Source organism: Aedes albopictus, chromosome 3 (genome assembly GCF_035046485.1).
Source record: "Aedes albopictus strain Foshan chromosome 3, AalbF5, whole genome shotgun sequence".
NCBI lineage: Eukaryota > Metazoa > Arthropoda > Insecta > Diptera > Culicidae > Aedes > Aedes albopictus.
Window position 1 is genome coordinate 366131260 of NC_085138.1, and position 19926 is coordinate 366151185.

Sequence of the window (19926 nt, forward strand, 5' to 3'; positions counted from 1 at the left end):
TGAACAGAAGACTGGGGAACCCCTGTAGCGACTCAGTGTTGATTCAATGTCCCGATGATGACGGTGTTCAGCAAATGTTTGTGTTCACCATGTTTCTGTCTTGCTAGTGACGACCAGAGCAAAAGCTCGAGCTCCGGTTCAGTGCTGCGAGCTAGTACCTACATAGTTAGTTGATGGGTCGATATCGAGATGACGGATATATGAATGGGGAGGTAAATGATGACTACGACAACGACGACGACGACGACGATGATGATGGCAATGATGAAGGTGGTCACACGACTTGGCACAGAGTGCTGCTGTGGTGGCTGACTGTCGTTCATGGGTAGGTACCTCGCCGTCGCTGCCGTGTTGTCCATCTGTTGACCGCCTGCTGCTGTTGCTGTTGTAGAGGACCTACGGTGCGGTGCTGCGGTGAATGGCTCCGTTTTGTTCATATGGTTGTTTGTGTTGATCACATCGAGCGTGTATGTTTGTATACTTGGTCTTCGTCGTCGTCGTCGTCGACAACGATCCATATACAGACAAATGTTCGGTAGTGAACCAAAAAATAGATGGATCTATCCTACTACTGGAAGTAGTCGGCTTAAAAATTGGATTGATTTCCTAGGTATTCTATGAAACAGGAATAATATTTTGCGTCAAGATTTCTTGAGCCATCTTAGTATTTTCACCAAGACAGGGGCAACGCAACAATTATATTGCAATTCAAAGAAGATCAGTAGAACAGAATTTGGTAGAGGTAATTTTCTGAATTACTCACTAATTTGCTGCATATTATTCTTTGGCAGTCCTTTTTCTTCTTCTTCTTCTTCTTCTTCTTCTTCTTCTTCTTCTTCTTCTTCTTCTTCTTCTTCTTTGTGGCTCAACTTTCGCATTGGAATTTGTTCTGCCTCTCTTCAACTTGGTGTTCTTAGAGCACTTCCACAGTCATTATTTGCAGGGCTTTCTTTGCCAGCCATTGCATGAATTTGTACATTGTGTGGCAAGAACAATGATACACTATGCCCAGGGTGTGGAGAAAATTTTCCTGACCGGAACGGGAATCGAACCCGCCGTTTCCGGATTGGCGATCCATAGCCTTAACCACTAGGCTAACTGTCCATCTACAGAGCTCGAAAGGGTTTTGTTTTCCAAATTACGTATTTTGTACATCTTTTTTTACAATGTAGATCGGATAAAATTGATAGTGAATGTACGTATAGAAATTTATTGGTGAGCTCGTTCTATATTATTCTTAATGTAACGGTATACAAAATTTGTAAATATTTTTTTGTACATTCACTCACCAATCATTGGATGGTTTGTCATGACAAGTGTCGCCGTAAATCCTCCTGAGAATTTCATGTTGCTAAACATGTATAAAAGTAAAGTTGTGAGACGATTCTACGCCATAGTCTTTCGAATCATTATGAATTGTTTAAAGGCCGTTTCATAAGTTGAATCTTATGGAAATCTTAAGATTATTTGTCTGAGTGTAGTAGTTTTCGAAGGTTCACTTTGAGACCTAGGCACCTTGTGTAGCTTCGATTTTCTGGTTAATCAAGGAGTATCCACTTTCAACTGCTTGCCGAATTTTCGTTTTCTTAGACAACACAATTTTTAAATGAATTATAATATGCAAATACTTCACTTTTCCACGTTCATTCATAAATACAATAAAGACATCACTTCCCGTACCACCTCTCTCTTCGTCATATACGCCGGTCGTCGTCGTTGTCGTCGTCGCATTCCACGCTTCCAAAAAGAAGGCCATGCTCAAGTACACAAGCCACATAGCAGAAGCTGAGTGAGTACGGTATAAATACATAAACGTGCGGCATACATACCCGTCCACCCCATGATAGGAGCATGGGTATACCTACTCACACCTCTCTCATCCCAATAGTGAACTGCCGTACGGGACGGCAGAATAAAAAATCATCACCCAGAAGGTAGAAGTAGCTAGGAAACAAAAAAAAAATGCTCAAAACAGAGAAAAAAACATTCCACGAAGAAGACAAAAGTTTCCCGTCTATGTGTGCACTTTATCTCCTTGATCTGAGTTCACCTCTACCTCGTCGTCTTCTTTTCCCCCTTTCTCATTGACTAATTTCTGCCAAGCATTTGCTACATTTATTCAACATCCAACCAAACTCTTTAAAGCATAAACGAAACGGTGCACCGTATCTCACAAAAATGGGAAGACGGTTTCTTTCAGTGCATTACTTAAGTTGTCCAGCGGACACCTACTGGCTATTATAGCTGTTGATGTCTGAACGGTTGGAACCGGTTTTATTTCGGGGACTTCAATTGATGTTCTCTGCAATGAACGGCAGAAACAGCAGCAGCAGTCAGCCAGCCCGCTGAAGCTGAAGTCTTGAGCAGAGTCTTTGTCAGATTATGGGCTTGCAAAGTGATACACCGCAAAAGAACAAGAATTTACGATGATTCTACATCGGCTTTTGCGTGGTTGTGGTTGATAATGGCGCACAAAGCATTATGAAGTGGATTTTTAGCAGACAAAGATTCAAGCATTTCATAAAATTCCGAAACTATGCTTTCCTAGATCAAGTTTGGCTGATTGCTCTAGATCAGTAATTTGTGGGCTGCATGTTCAATGTTCATTCCACTCGAGGATCTTTTTTTCGCATGATTTCCTTGTTTTTTTTTTCAAAGAAACTGTGTAATTTTTTCATCAATACTAAATTTGCTCTTCAAAGTTCTTGAATAACCATGCGTCTCCATTTGTTCTGAAAATATGGATCCAACGACGAAAAGGAACTTGAGATTGGAAGCTCGATACGTGGAAAGCCGATTACTTAACGAAGGATCAGCTGACAAACAAGATCTGCGCATGAATTAACTATTAGTTTTGCGGACTCCTTTCAATATATGGGAGGCTTATCGTCGCTACTTGGACCACTAGGTATCTGTGATGGGGGCATTTTTTTTATTACCGTACGGGTTTGGGCCGAAGGGTCTCTGATTTCCATGAAACTTTTTCCACAGGCATGGCTTATGGATATATGAACAAAAAAAAAAAATTAAAAAAACCAGGGTCTCCTGTTTACCCGGAAAACTCAGGTGGATTTGTTTTCCCCTGACATTATTTTGAAAAATCATAACTTGAGAACGAAGCATCGTAGAAACAAAGTTTTTTTTAGAAAATGAAAGCAAATTTTCTCCAAATGTGCTATATAAGCCTTTTCTTTGAAAAATCATAACTTAAGAACGAAGCACCGAAGAAACATTTTTTTTATGAAAATGAAAGCAAATTGACGATATCATATCATCAGGCTTACATGGTAATTTTTCAAAATTGGCCATAACTCAGGAAAGAAAAAAAAAGTGCATTCCAAAAATTTCAGCGATTAAAGCTTATGAAATCACCTTCTCAAAAATATTTTTTTTGAATATTTTCCGCGAATTTGGGCATAGTTTTTCCGGCTTTTCTTTTAAAATTTTCTCAACGGTAAAAAATTTTGTGGGAATATCTTTTCAGTTCATATTTTGTTTGGATTCCTGAGAAAATTTGAATTCATTTTCATTAAAAAACACTTTGCTTCTACGATGCTTCGTTCTTGAGTTATGATTTTTCAAAGAAAAGGCTTATATGGCACATTTGGACTTTTTTCAACAAAATTGGTCATAAGTCAAAAACGAAAAAAGTGCATTTTAAAAATTTCAGCGATTAAAGCTTATAAAACAACCTTCTCAAAATTTTTTTTTTTTTTTTAAATTTTCGATGAGTTCGGGCATAGTTTTTCCGGCTTTTCTTTAAGAATTTTCACAACTGTGTAAAATTATGTAGAAAACCTTTCACAGTTCATATTTTTTTGCTGAGCAAACTTGCTTCCATTCTCTAAAAAAAACTTTGTATCTACGAGACTTCGTTCTTGAGTAATGATTTTTAGAAGTAATTAGTGTTAGGGGGAAACAAACAATTTCCACCTGAGTTATCCGGGAAAATGGGCGACCCTGAGTTTTTCTCAATTTTTTTCGGTTCATTTTCCCATGAGCCCTGCCTGAGGAAAAAGTTTCATGAAAATCTGAGACCCTTAGGCCCAATTTGTACGATAATTTAAAAAAATCTCCATGGTTAAGCAGGAACCAAATTTCTCAAGAGAGTGATCTCGATTTAGTTCCTCTAGAAAACAGCTGGAGTACAGCAAACGCAATCGAGAGTGCGTCGAACAGAGTTGACGGATCGATTGATTCGACAGGGAATACAGAGTGGTTTTGGAAGAGAAGAACATAGAGCAGGCAATAATGCTGCAGCATGAAACCTGGCAGTATGTGCAATGATAAACAGATGCGGAAAACATACCTGGGCCTTTCTGAAAAAAAAGGAAGCTAGAAGAAGTTGTGTGCGAGGAAAAAGAAAGGAAAACTTAGAGCATCCCACAACGGATTAGTGACGCATTAGTGAAAGATTGCGCCATTGCCAGTTGTACAAGTTGTGCGGTGAAAAAAGTGAAAGTTTTTAAACTCATGTACCAAAACCTGACCTGGCCAAACCATACCTGACAGTTATAGTTAGACAAAACATTAGACAAATAAAGACACAAGTTTTTACCCCCTGAGAAGACGCCCACCAAGCGTCGAAACGTTGGGATAATATTAAACTTCGTTAGTACGTAGCCGAAAAATTAGAAAAAATGCAAAATGCAGAAGTATGGGAGGAATTCCAGGAACCCTCCAGGAATTGCATCATAGATTTTTCTAATATTTAGTTTCTTTTAGAATGTCTTCAAAAGTTTCATTTTTTGACTTCCAGAAGGTATTCCCGTAAAATATTCCTGAGAATCCCCGCATTGTCCTTTAGGAAAATTATCGAGAATTGCTTCATAATTTGCTTCCCAAATTCCATCAGAGATTATTTCCGTGTGAGACCCTTTCTGGAGTTCCTTCTGGGATTTCCTCCGGAATTATTTCTGAGATCCTCCCAGGAATCCTTGTTAAGGCTCCGGGTTGCATCAGGGGTTTGGATGGATTTGAGGACGGTCTTTCGCAATGAAAGAAGACGGGTATTGGTTACACTCCGTTCATTACTAGTCCCTTAGCCAGGTCGGGAAAAACTGAATGCTGCTCCACCAGACGGGTGCTGATTTTATAGTCCTCGAAGGTTTTTTGGAACCTTCGAGAACTAATTGTAGCTATGGCGATTGCATATATGACTAATAGTACATAATAGTAAAACAAGTACAATAAAAATATGGAGGTTGCTTCGATCTTTGGTTCCGGAGCGTGCAATTTGGGCGCGAACAATCGTTCAAGAATTTCTTTCAGTGTTCCTCCCAAAACTTCTCCGGGATTCTTACAGCAGTTGCTTCCGGTTTTTTTTTTTCAGGAACTACTTCTGGGCTTCTGTCAGGAATAACTTCTAGAAATTCTCCAGGAATACCTTCTAGGATTTTTTTGGGAACTTTCTCCGGGATTTTTCTTGTAATTTCTTCTAGAATACATTTGGGAACTCTTTTCATGATTCCTCTTGACACATTTTCAGGGATTCTCTTTCAGAAACTGCTTCCCGGATTTCTTCAGGATTCGCCTTACAACTCTTTTCTGGTTTTCTCCAAGTGGTCCGATTGCAAATCCTACAGATCCTTCAGAAATTATTTGGCAGTTAATTTTGGAAATCTTTCAGTTTTTTCTAGTAAAAACCCCCAGAAGATTTTTGGGGAGTATATAGAGGAATTAGTCCTGCAGTTTTTGCGTACAAAGCTCTACAGGATTTCTTTGAGCAAATACTCCATCAAGTCCCTTCTGTTTTTCCTCTAACAGTTCCTCTTGGATTCCATTTTTCTTCTTCTGTAAATCGATAAAAAATCTTCTGAAGGCATTCCAAAAGAAGCTATTACGAGAATCTCAGATGTAATTCTTGGAGGTTTCCCGGAACTCGATGAAAAATCCCGGAAGAAAATTGAGCATTAGCATTAGCATTGAGTGAGTCGCACACATTCGTAGGTGGTGCAGTCCTAGACGGCTGTTATGAGGGTTGCCTCCTTTCCGTCAGAACCAAAGCACAAAGATTTGGGACTAATCTCTGAATCTTAGACAAGACTGACGTAATCCTCCAATGGTCGAGCACTTTCCTGGCCACGTCCTTGCGACTGCTGAAGGATGAGAAATGATGGTTAGTTTTGGACACCTATGAAAAATAATAAAGTTCTACGATCTCTCAGGCCTAGGTGTCACGGGAATTTAGGTGTTGTTAGTGGAAGGGTAAACTCCAAAAGATACGCTTGATCAACGTTCAGGCACACCATTGTTAGACTGCTTCGAATCAGTTGTCTGCCCAATTCGTCCTGGTTTCCTCGTCATCTTGGTGGCATTTTGTTGAATTACTAGATTCTTCTGTTGTTAATCTGAAATATGTGCTTTTTTCCCTGATAATAAGAATTATTAATAAGGAATTTAACCAATATGTCCAAAGCCCTCTAGAATATTCTCTAACATAGTGGTTTACGAAGTCATTGTGAATAAATCATGATTAGCCAGTATTTCGTTTTATGGAAAATTTATGATAGCCGGATCGTGCAAGAATTGACCTCTGAAAGCACTTCAAAAAGAACAATATGTTAAAATTCACTAATCAAAATAAATTAGAATAGAACATCCCAAAAGTGACCCGGAACTTTCGGAATTACAACCAAACTCAAACAATTCGTCTGCAATAATAACAATATAAATCAACACAATCGCAATCATATTACAGATTTAGGCTCTGTTCCAGAAGGAATGTATCGCCAGAAAGAAAAAAAAATAGTATGTTTGACGTCAGTCTCCCACAGAAGCGCCGTTTTGATTGGAATGCTTCCCACCTTTTTCATACGCGCATATTCCATTCTTAAAATCGACACTCTTGTTTTTGTTCTTGCAGCAGGAGATTCACCTTCAGTTCAACTGCGCGAAACCTGTTTTTTTTCGGATAGCTTGCTGCTTCTGCGATCTTCTTGAGATATCTTCTAGCAAGCTTAACAGAAGCTGCCAGCTGAAGAAGGAGCGCAGGCAGAAGTTTTGTTCTTAAAATAAAATCCAGCAAGCATGGGGTTTTTGGTTGGTATATGCTTGCATGCTAAGGAAGCACCTTAATCGTGTTGGGTTTTACGATTGCGGGATGGGGTGATTTTTTGGCGCAGATTCGCACAATATGGAAGACAGTATTCATAGTAGATAGATAATCTCTAGTCAACTAGCTGCATACATCGCATTGATTATTATTAAAACCAGTTGATTTATTATCTTGGTCAACCAAATATCAAAATTTCCTCAAATATTTCAAACAAGGCACTTGAATGTGAATGCTGCAAAGCAAACACATGAAAAAACTGAGCATGCTCCAAATAAGTGATCTTTTTTCGACTTTCTGTATACCTGAGCTTGCAAAAGGATCAAAAACAAAAAAAAAAGCTGGTATTGCACAGCTGCAAGAGCAGTTTGAAATTTCAAAATTCTCTTAGCAGGTAGGTAGGTAAATGACTATCTATTTTGAAAAGCTAGGGGATTCTGGGGTAATACGCACCACTTAAGGAAGATGCGTCCAAATGCATATAAAAAGGCAATAATTTATTGGTTTAAAGCATGCATTCATTGCATATACTTTCATTCTAAGAGAAACCAAACAAAATTTCAGCCTTAATACAGTTCAGCTCTTGAAAATAACGTTTTTTGTAAAGACTAACATTACGGCTTCGTATGTTTATGCGGGGCAGTATGCACCCTTGCTCGGGGTAAAATGCACTACAACAATGGGGCAGGATGCACTCAAACAAAGGGGCAAGACGCACAACATTGAGGCAAGATGCACCGTCGAGTTTAGAAATCTTTTTACTTCTTAGACAAAATGCATGTTTTATAAGGTTTTAAGACAAACAATAGCTCAATTTTGTTTGCGATTACTTACATAGCACTCATAAATATGATTACAGCTTGTTTTCTATAGGTGCGTTTTGCCCCAACGAATGGAGTGCATATTGCCCCAATCAATAGCAAAAAATAAAATAGTTTAAAACATATAATTTACGTAGATTACTGTTTAAGTTATTTTTCCTATGCTTAGCATTGCCCTCAATGAACTGAATAAACACAACAGCATTAGATGTTTGGTCGATTTTCACCATCAAATCATTCGACAAACGATCGGGAAAATTACATCAGAATCGTGCTTTTCAATTTTATTCATTTTTCTCACTAATTACGTAACGCAGATATGTAAAATTTTCCAGATGCTCATTTATTAAGACGTTCTATTAGACTGATAAGGTTTCAAAGCTCTAAAACCGATAGTCCCTGAAAAACAAAGGGGGTGCGTTTTGCCTCGACAGTGCGTATTACCCCAGATGCCCCTACCTGCCATATCGAGTCAATTGGATGTTTGTTCTTATGCAGTTGGTGTGATTATATGTAGCAAGGAAGCAAGTGTAATGCCAATGACTATTTTACATACGTGTATAACGTGTGGCAGACACGAAGATACTCGAAATGCCCAGGAAATCAAGGAAGTTTCCTTTATGAAAAGTTCCTCAACCAATTGTGAATCTAACCCATCACCCCCAATATGGTCATGCCGAATACCTACGCTTTTACAGCTGTAGCTATTGGAATCCGTAGTAAAATGTCAGCATGCAATTTTTGCGTAGTTTTCATAGCAGCATATTTTTCTTCAGCATGGATTACTTCAGAAGCAGGGATGGGAACACTCACTTCGAAAGAGTTACACTCACTTGCTGTTTTCTCAGCTCAGAAACGTGCAATCAAAAAACGATGTATGGATGACTTTTGCCTTGCCTTGTGATTTTGTCTAAAAGTTTGCCGAATACTATAGGGGTCGTACACGCATACCGAAGTCGTGAGGAAGCTGCGAAGGCAACTCTTCACGAGGTGAATGTAAATTACACTCACCTCGTGGAGAGTCGCTTTCACAGCTCTGTCACGACTTTAGGATTCGTGTGCGACCTCTACTCTATTCGACAAAATTTAAGATAAAACCACAAGGCAAAAGTCGTCCATACAACGTTTCTTGATTGTATGCTTCTGAGCTGAGAAAATAGCAAGTGAGTGTTCCCATCCTTGTTCAGAAGTTTTTTTTTCGAAAGGCCATTACAAATTCTTCGAGTAATTTTGATTGAGAAAGCCATGCATGGGTTTCTTCAGGAATGAATCCTTTTCAAAAACTTCCGGAATTTCTTTCAGAAAATCTTGCAAACAATCTTCCAAAACCTTTGCCCGGATTGCTTCAGGAGTCCTTCCTGGGATTAGAACTTCTTCCGAAGTTCCCAAGAGATTCTTCTAGCAAATTTATCCAATTTTTTTTTCATAAAATCTTCTATCTTTTCATTCAAAATTTTCCATGGATTCCTTTAGAAAACTTTCCAGGAATTCTTTTTGAAAATCTCCAGAATTTCTCCGGAATTTGCTTGAAAAATTTCTTTAGAGGATCTTCGACAATTTCTCCGAGCGAAAACCGTTCATGTCTTTTCTCAGAAATTCCCCCATTGATTTTTAAGAAATTTCATCGAGCTTCTTTCAGATATCACCTAAAGAAATCAAAAACTTCTCCAAAGATTAGCTTAGAAAGTTATCCATGGTTTTTCTTCTGAAACTCCTGCAAGGATTCCTTAAAAAAAAAAAATTCCCAGAAATCCCTTTAGATTTTTTTAAAGGGATTTTATTCAGAAATTCTTTCAGTGATTTCTTCAGAAAATCTCTCGTGGGTTCCTTTCGGCAGGAAGATCCACGGAGTCTTAAAGAAATTCATTCGGAAATTTCTCCGGAAATATTACCTAGAAATTTTCACAGGACTTTCTTTAAAAGTTTCTCAAAATAATTGTCTAGTGTTTGTAATAGAAGCTTATCTAGGTGTTTTTCAGATATTCTTGAAGAGATTTCTTTAAAAATACGTGCACTGATTCTTTCAGGAATACTTTTCAAATCCCCCAGTACTTTCTTGAAGGATTTCTCCAGTAATTCTTTAGAACAATCTTAACAAGTACTTTTAGGAATTCTGGTAAGGGTTTCCTAAAAATTCTTGGATATATTCCTCATGTCTTTGACCATTCCTTCTGGAATTCTTTCAGTAATTTTTATGAAATAATTTGAGGGACTCTTCAGGAATCAGGAGAAGAAACCCAAAAAAATCCTTCCGGGATTCTCTTTGATATGTTTTGTGATTCCTTCAGAAATATCTCCCGAGAATAATTCAATATTTCAGGGCTATTATTTCAGAAATTTTATCATGGGATTTCTGTGACAGTTCCTTTTTATTTGTTAAAGCCTTCTTGCTTTATTTTTAGAAAGAACTCCTCTATAATATTTACCAGTCATTTCTTTAAAAAGTAATCCTATAGAAACTGCAGGAAAATTTTCGAACTGTATTCCTGATAGTACTCCTACAGATACCTGGATAAAAAATCATGAAAAGTATTTGATGAATCCCAGGACAAAAATCGATGAAGCAAACTGTGCAGTAATTCCTGAAATAATTCCTGGGAGAATATCCGAAGAAACTTCTCAAGAGGAATTCCTTGAACTATTCAATGAGAAACTTCTAAAGAAATTCTAGAAGTAAATTCCAGTAAAAAATCCTGGAAGAATATCTGAAGGAGTTTCTGAAAACACTTATGCAGGTATTTCTAAAGGACACCCTTAATGAATTAAAAAAAAAAACGATATTGCAAACAAAGCTACTGGAAGTATTCTTGAAGAAGTAGTGAAGTAGGGCCGTGCACAAAAATGGCACCAAGGGAGGGGTTTTCCCAATTTCGTAAGTGAAGTATTGGAGTATTTTTTAGGAATTCCTAAAAGAACTCCTAAAGATGCATCTGCAGACATTCTTAGAAGAGTTGTTAACTTAATGTCTAAAGAAGTTAGTGCGCAGAAAATCCTAAACAATTTCTACAGAGCCATTTTTGAATGAAGCCTCAAAGAAATTACAAAAAAAAAACTTCAGGAATTACTGCAAAAAAAAAAAACTTGAGAAATGCTGAAGAACCCTCAGCACGTATTCCTGTAATAACTTCTTGATATATTCCTGGAGAAATGCCTAAAATAAGCACTGGAATAAATTCTGAAGGATTGCCGGAACAAAGTTCTACAAGAATTCAGAGATTCAGGTCTGAAACAACCCCTTCAGGAATACCTAAAAGGACATCTGGTAGAACCCCTGCAGGAACTTCTAAAGAATCGCTTGATTATTTTTGGAGGAGTTTTTGTAGAAAAACTTAAGTATTTTCTGCAGTTATTTCTGATGAAATGACTGAGAGAGTCCCTGAAGGAAGCTCTGGAGGAAGTCCTACAAGAAACTTCGAAAGAATTTCCGAAAAAACTGAGTTGTAGGAACTCTTAAAGTGTCTTCACTTGAAAAATCCTGGACCAATTTCTGCAGCAACTCTGTCGAAATTTCAGGAAGAATATCAGGATAAATTTCTGGATAAGTTTTTGAAAACACCTATGAAGGCATTTCTAGGACTCTTAATAATATTCCAAAATAATCCCGTTGTCTACAAATGTTACTGGAAGAAATTTTTGAAATAATCCATAGAAAAACTCTTTTAGCTACTTCTGGAAAAATTCTTTGAAGAATAGCTAGTATAGTTCCCAAAAGGATTAGTGCACAAAAAACTTTAAGAGAAAATAATTTTTGAAAGATGTAATTTTTAGAGCGTATCTCTCAAGCTTGATTTTTCAAGGGATTCCTCTGAACCTTTAAGAACTTCTGAAACAATTAACCTTCCTGATGCATCACGTTTGCAGCAGTTCGCTGACGTAGTACACGGTTTGGTTCAAAAATAACTATAATGCACAAGGAGGGATTCAGGTTTGGAGCGATCTCTTGAGGAATACCTGGATTTTTTAGAAAAAAATCTTCAGAATTATCTGGAGAAATTCTAAAAAAATATTCCTGGAGAAATTTCTTGTACAATGGCCAATAGAGCTCTTGGAGAAATATTTGATGGATTACCTGTAGCAACCTCTTGAGGAAATCCAACTAGAATTTTCGGAAAAATTCCTGGAAAAGTTCGAATTTCTGAAGAAATCCTTGAAATTCCTGCAGGAATTCTTTCGAAATTCTGCGAAAATCGTTTGAGGAATTCCGGCCAGCATATATGAAGAAATTGGTGTTGGAATTGCATATTCATAAGAAATCTCAGGATACCAGAAGATATTCTTACAAAAACGTCTGAAGAAATAAATGAAGATAAACAACTCTAATGGAACACCTGATGAAATCTTTAGAAAAAAGTTAAGCACTCTTTCACATTCACATTCGGTAAGAATTTTTATAGTGAAAAATTCGATCAGTCCTTTAAAAATCCCTGAAGGAATGTCTGATGGTGTTCCTGGAGGCAAACGTGGATAAAATTTCAAATATATGCTTGGAAAGCAATACATTCTTAAAGAATTTCTGGAGGTATCTTGGAAGAAATTTTTTGCTAAGCTCATAAAAAAATCTAGAAAAAATGCCAATTTTGTATAAATTGAATAGTTTATTATTGCTTTCACACACTTTTTCTTCGGTAATTTACGAATTATTAATGGATTATTCTTAAACTTTTTTATGGGGTGTTTAATTGACTGCCGAATTGCTCCTGGACCAATGATCATGCGTCTTCACGAGATTATTCTCCCTCCATGGCAACAGGTTGGGTAGTTTTGTGATTGTTAATAAAGACAAATAAACAATAAAGACAAATTTATGAAAATTATGTAAGTTTTCAAATATTTTGGAATCAATATGGCTTTTGTCAGAAATTCCTTAATAAGATTGTCTTAACAGAATTTGTTTGAGAATATGATGTAGTTCTCGAGAGCAGAGAAAATATGTGTTAATTTTTTTTTTTTCAAAACATACATAAATAACACAAGTATCTCAAAGTTAAGTTTTTCTAATACTTTGTAACAGTACGTGTAATTTGTTTTCTACTCAACGAATCAAACTAAATCCCTATGCTTTCCACCTTATCCCGAAGGATGTCGATGTTGAATCACTCTTTAAACCCAAACTGCAAGCCAAACAACCAGCAAACATTTGTCTAGCCGACTGTGATCAAGTCATGTACAAGCTTCCACTGACTGGCTGACTGACTGTTTGAGCTCTCTGTCTATCTCCCACCCAGCCATCAGCATCAGGCATTCAGGCAGGCAGGCAGGCTAGAGGGATTCTTCTTTCCCATCCCATCCCAGCCACAACTCCCATCATCAGAGCGCACAGCCTCGTTGTCTTCTCATTCGCCTCAACGTGCGCTTATGAACGTAGAGGTTTTTTTTGCTTACTGGTTGCTTCCATTCCATACATTTCTCGTTTTCGGTTTACATAGGTATCATTTAATGATCTCTCTCTTGGTGTTCATCGGTGTGCGAACAACAACGGTGTCTGTCTCATCCCTCTTGGTTTTAGTTGGTTTTTCTTTGCTTATGTTTCCTCGTTTATTTTTTCTCACTCCTGTCTCTTTAGGTAGAAGGAGGTGGAGAAGAAATGATCACATCACACCGACGAGGTGAAGTTTCAACTGGAGTAGACCCATGGCGAGGAGACTACCCCGAAGTCATCATCATTTTTAACCTTACGAATACCTACATTCGGGAATGGGGTAGTGTGTGAACAGAGTAGAGTGGCCCAAACGTATAAAAAATCATAAACTCTAAACCTGACACACCTTAATAGGAAAGACATAGTTGTTAATACTTAGGTACCTTGATAACTTGTTAGCTACAAGGTTTCTTTATTCCAACGCCGAGCGTATTGTTGAACACCATTTTCGATGGTCTTGGGCGATGTTCTTCCAGTTTCACCGAACGTGTATGGATAGCAGATCTTTTTCAACCGCGTACAGCGTACTAACGAAGTCGCCGACCTCTACCTGGTTCCCTGTTGAATATTGTTTCTGCATTTCTTTCTTCCGACATTCGCACTAAGTGTCCAGCCCACAGAAGTCTACCGTACTTTATACGTTTAACAATATTTGCATCTTTGTGTACTTGGAACAACTCCATTCTCTTGTTTCCCATCGAGAATTGTACGCACCACATTGCGTTCAAAAACTCCGACAGCTTTTCGGTCTACCTCCTTTAACGTCCACGCCTCGTGACCGTTGGGGGCAACCGGAGCGTCTTATATAGAGCGAATTTTGTTTGCGTTTGCAAGCAACGGGACCTAAGCTGATTACCAAATCCATAAAAAGACCCTATTTGCAGCTGCAATACGCGCTTTCAGTTCACTTTTCACTTCACTTGACATTTTCACATGTCACAAGGGTTCCAAGATAAACAAATTCAACAACTTCAAACACATCCCCATCAACCACTACCTCACCACTTACACCACTAGGCCTGCCTCTGCCTCTACCCGTTATCATGTACTTCGTCTTGGTAGAGTTCATCGTCAAGCACATCCTCGCTGTATCTCTTCAGATGAGTATAAGCTTCATCCACTGCCCTATGATCGATGCCGATAAGATCCGTATCATCTACAAAGCCGAGGAGCATGTGTGACCGTGTGATGATAGTGCCATTCCTCAATATGTCAGACCTCCTAATCACTCCTTCGATTGCAATGTTGAACAGCAAATTTGAACCCTGCTTCAATCCATCCAAGTTCACAAACGAGGTAGACACTTCGTCTGCGATCCGAATACTAGATTTTCATCCATCCAGCGTTGCGCGTATCAGCCCAATTAGTTTCGCTGGAAAACCATATTCTGACATTATCTGCCAAAGCTCATTTCTTTCCACTGAATCGTACGCTGCTTTAAAAACAATGAACAGATGGTGCGTGTTGTGTAAGTTATATTCCCGAAATTAAACTGGGATCATCCGCAGGTTAAACATTTGATTCGTCATTGAGTGGCCCTCACAAAAAACAGTCTGGTGTTCGCCGACGAAGAACTTTTCAAGAGGTTTCAGTTTGTTGAACAGGACACGTGACAATATATTATACGTCGAATTTAAAAGGGTAATCCTTCTGTAATTGGCATACTCTCGTATGTGCCCTTTTTGTAGATTGGGCAAATGATGCCAAATCTTTTCAATAATTGGTGGATTGATTGATATAGCTGATCGCTTCCGTGCTTGAGAAGTTACATCGGGATTTCGTCCTTCCCAGCATATTTGTTGTTTTTCAGATCCTTAAGGGCCTTCTTAACCTCATCCAGTGTTGGCGGTTCTACTGCTTGACCTTTATCCAATAAATATGGTAAGCCTGTTCCTGGGTGCTTCTTTACTGCTACTATTCAAAAATCTTCTAAGTGCTCCCTCCATTTGGCTACCATCATTGTTTTATTTGTCAGAAAACTTCCTTCCTAGTCATTGCACATGGTGGACACTGGCACATAATCTTGTGCCGCGCACCATTGACAGTTACATAAAACCTCCGCATATCATTCCTGTCCATACTTTCCTGCTCTTCAGCAACCACCAAGGCAACCACACTCTCTTCGTGCTGGCGTTTTTTACTGCGGTGGTTTTGTTTTTTTTTCTGCTCTTACTACCCTATACCGCTCCCTGTTGAACCGGGTACGGGCTACTAGCTCTCAACTTCTGACGGCATTATTTTCTTTCATCACTCGTTGGCACTCCTCGGCAAGCCAACCATTATGTTGGCGTCGCTGAGCGGTACCATATATCTCTGACGCTGTTGTTGCCACTGCTTCATAGATAAACACCCCCATAAACTGTTGGTCTCTCATATCCTCTTGTCCAGCTTCTGATGGTACTGTGCAGCAACCCCTTCGGCTGACAAGCGTTGGATATTTATACGCATAATTTTTGAAATCGTGACGCTGGATAACCACTTCCGGTTGTTTGTGGCTAGAAAGTAATGTTCGATCCTCTGTAAGACCTCACATCTATGACGTCCAAAAAATGTCGCTTATCGACCAGAACAGGGTCTTTTTTTTCCTTCTAAACCATAGGGGGAAAATCTGCTCCACAAACACCCTAACAATAAGGTGAGGGTATTGTGGGGTTTAGGCCGTATTCTACAACAATAGTAAAAATCAGGACTACTCTATCCTCGACCCACTAAAACACATCCCTATGGTCGCTAAACGCTTCGTCTCTCCGGAACTACCAAGAAGGCATTGCTTCAGAGAGGGGCTAGTGCACATCGCACCCTCAAGGTTAGCTGCGTAGCCTGCAGCAACGAACATCGATGACTCGCTTAGGAGAATCCATCACGGTAGCATGCTGGCGCTTAGCCAGTTTCCCGAGTGGTCCTCGCCACTCCCTTTGTCCTCGGAAGGCGGGCAGGGTCAACCCCGCCCGCGCCCAACTGCTTTGCAGACATCAAGAACCAATGCCCACGTGCAACCCGATCTGACCTGCTGAAGGAAAGGGTATCACTACCCTTCAGGCCCTATCAGCTGCACCAGAAGGTTGCTGATAGCAGGGTCTCCACCTGCCCCGACCCTTGCCGGGGACCCCTTTCCAACCGCGGGCTCGGATCCAACCCAGTAGACCGACGGCACGACAGCACCGCTACCGGGACTTCCTCTCCGCGGCCACTTAATCGCTGTAAGGGTCGATCTCGACCGCAGGGCACCGGTATGACCTACGAAGCCGACTTCGAACCCCTGGACCACCTCTTGTACTGCATCTGGACTAGCCATTCTCCGAGTCCACGCGCCACCTCCTCTGTAGCTCCCAGACGATATGGGTAATAGCCGTTGAAACGGCGTTCCAGCCAAACTCATCCCTACACATCCTCTGGACCAAATTGTCCGGAGTTGTGTCCTCCCCGCATGTGGCAAGCATGCGGTCACGCATTGTGCGAAAACACGGACACACGAACAAAACGTGTTCCGCCGTTTCCTCTAAACCATTGCACACTGGGCATTCGGGAGAATCCGCATGCCCGAAACGGTGTAGATACTGTCGGAAGCAACCATGACCTGTAAGGACCTGTGTCAGGTGGAATGTAACTTCCCCATGGCGCCTATTAATCCAACTATCTACCCTTGGTATCAACCTATGGGTCCACCTTCCTTTGGTGGAACTGTCCCACGCGCGCTGCCATTTGACCATAGAGGCCATCCTGGCAGTCCTGCGTATGCCTCTTGTGCCGCGCATTTCGAAGCACTCCATGTCCTCACTGATAAGAATGCTGATAAGCACCATACCAGTACCCGACTAGATGATAATTACAAAATTAAAACAGGCTGTGTTATTTTGTTACTGTTGTTATTTTGTTTGTTCCCACTGAAAAGAACAAAAATATTATAACTTGTGTTATGATCACAACAAAAATATTACAAAACTTGTTTCATGAAATATGATAGAATTTAACAAAATTATAACAAATTGTGTTATAATTTCTTTGAAACCAATTACGGTAAAAACTAATTTTTATACTCATTTTTTGGGTAAATATTTTTAAGTGTGTTATCCTATTTTTAGAAAAAGTAAGTAACATAAAAAAATAGTTTCCAGAACGTTATAAAATTTTGGATCCGAACGGGATTTGAACCAAGACACCTAACCTTAGTAGAAATCTGGCGCCTCTGCCAATGAGGCCATCACGGCTCTTGAAGAGAGTGGTGATAGAAGCTTTACTGGTTCTACGTATTGCCAGCCCCGTCATTCAAATCCTTGTTTGTCAGACGTACACGAGCGGGGTAGTATGACGTCACATTGAGCTCGTTGACACATAATAGACTTGATTTGTCGTTAGAGATTTTGTTTCAATCGATCACAATTATATCATATGCAGATATGATAACAACTTTAGATATAATTTAGTTATATTCAAAATGTTATTTTAATTTATTGAATGAAATGAAATCCATCACATAAGCGATCATCCATTAAGTATGTCGTCACGTTCGGGTGATGCAGGGAGGGTCAAAATTTCCAGCTTTAGCGTGACATACTTAACCCTTCAGGACGCGCGCCGTTGTTAAAAATACAACACCACCAAAAATCCTCGATTGTCGTATACGGCGCGAGCATGGTGCAGTTTTAGAATCAAACTGGTGCGCGTCCTGAAAGGTTAATGGATGCTCCCTAAGTTCGAAGCAAAATAGGCAGAATAAACAAATTCCATAAATATTTGAGTAGAGTTAGTAGCATAGAGGGATGTTTTAATGATAATAATTGTATAATTCCACTTTTGCTGTCCACGTTCAATAACATTCACTATTCGGTATACTTTTTAGACGAAATTAGAGCAATAGTACTGTTTTGGTATTTTCTTTAATCGATCTCATGTTTTCGTGTGTAAAAATATGTCATTTGTGTAAAACTCAAGTCAAAAGTATTGAAAGTTCCAAGTAACGGAAACATTATTCATCTGGTAGGAAATAACAGCACATGCAATCTGTATCACTAGTAAAAAATCTTCATGAAATTCTGTAAGTTTCTGAAAAATCTGCATAATCTGTATCGTTTCCAAAAATCTGTAATATTTTTATAAAGAATTCTGTATGAAAAGCTGCGAGAAAATCTGCATGATTACAGAAAAATCTGTATATGTGGCAATCCTGTATGCAATATCCATAGTTTTACATAGATAGAGTGACTTTGGGTATTATCAGCAGGTTTGTTATCTCCGCCATGAGGGTTTTGTCGCACACATTGCCTAAAACTTGCTCACACGGAAAAAATGACACTTGTTCAAAACAATGAAACGTATGGTTGATTATCAAACAAAGTTATATTTCTTTGTTCTTACTTAGTTACTTAGTTCTTACTTACGACTAATTACCATCCAAGTTACCATCATTCGATATAACAACGTTAGAAACTTCATTTGACTCTACAAAATGAATTGTGCACATTGTCCTATAACTTTTAAACTGTTCGTCCAATCAAGTGAGTGTCAAAAAGAAAGTTGGTGGAATATACAAATGTGTTGGAATTAACATCACAACTAACATACGAAAAGGGCCCATTTTTTACATATTGAGAGAATCATGAAATTAACTTCCAAATACCTCTGAAACGATTACTGTTAGGAAGATTATTATTGATCGCATTCTGATTCGAATTTTTTGGTAGGACCATCTTCTGGCATTGAAACATATTTTTTTTATCAACCGAAAGCGATTTAAAAAAAACCACAAAGCTGCTATTAGAAAAACTTTCTTTTAATAATGTTTGCTCCATGTTTCTTTTGTCACCAAAACACCCGAGTTTCCTTCAAAATTACACACTAAAAAAATAACGTATTTTAGGAATTTGAGTTTTGTGTTAAAATATGATTTTTTATGAAAATGTGTGTACAAACAAAGCCCATTCGAGTCAAGTACAAGACACTGAAGACGACCTTACAGTTGAGGTCGAAATACGTATCTGTCAAAGGATGCAAATTCTTAGTGGAATTCAAAGGAACCGTACTTAACCCGATTTTCTTTTTATTTAAAACCCATTTGTTTCCTTACCATTCCTTTTCAGACACTTTTTCTTTAATACGAATGGTTTCCGAGTAACAGTTTTTCAAGAACATTCATGTCAAAAACATATAACAAAAAGTTTCTCTCCAAACCAAACGATATTTTCTTACGTCAAAACACTTAAACTGTTACGCTGAATTCGTTAGCATAGTTTCACCCGAAAACGAGATATTGAAGTTCTGCCGTTTACAGATTTCGCGTTGATTTGCTCTAAACTGGATTCACTTTTTCACGACTTTTTCTACGCGGTTTTCCACAGTTTCGAAGTTGCGCTTAGTTCATTAGAGAAGTGTTTTCTTTCCTGTTAGCCTTTTCCGCAGGCCCTACAATTTCTACTAGAGAACACTGCAAAGCGCTGCAACACTACAAAATAAACTGTATGAAGCAGCTGTTTTGTTGGTGTGGATTCTTATTCAAATGGAATATCATCCAGCAACTATTCCGGATTTGAATTAGAGTGCAATAAAAGAATCCCAAAAAAATAGAAATCAGATAGGTACCTGTGAAGCATGTGATTTGCAGCTATATATCCAGCTTATACAGTTTGTTTTGATAA

At 38.8% G+C, this 19926-nt stretch overlaps 1 protein-coding gene across 1 annotated transcript in view; it reads left to right on the plus strand.

Moving 5' to 3' along the window:
* Positions 1-19926, plus strand: part of LOC109432289 (single-stranded DNA-binding protein 3) — a 165555-nt gene that overhangs the window by 23832 nt on the left and 121797 nt on the right. The gene's annotated exons all lie outside the window — the stretch shown is intronic.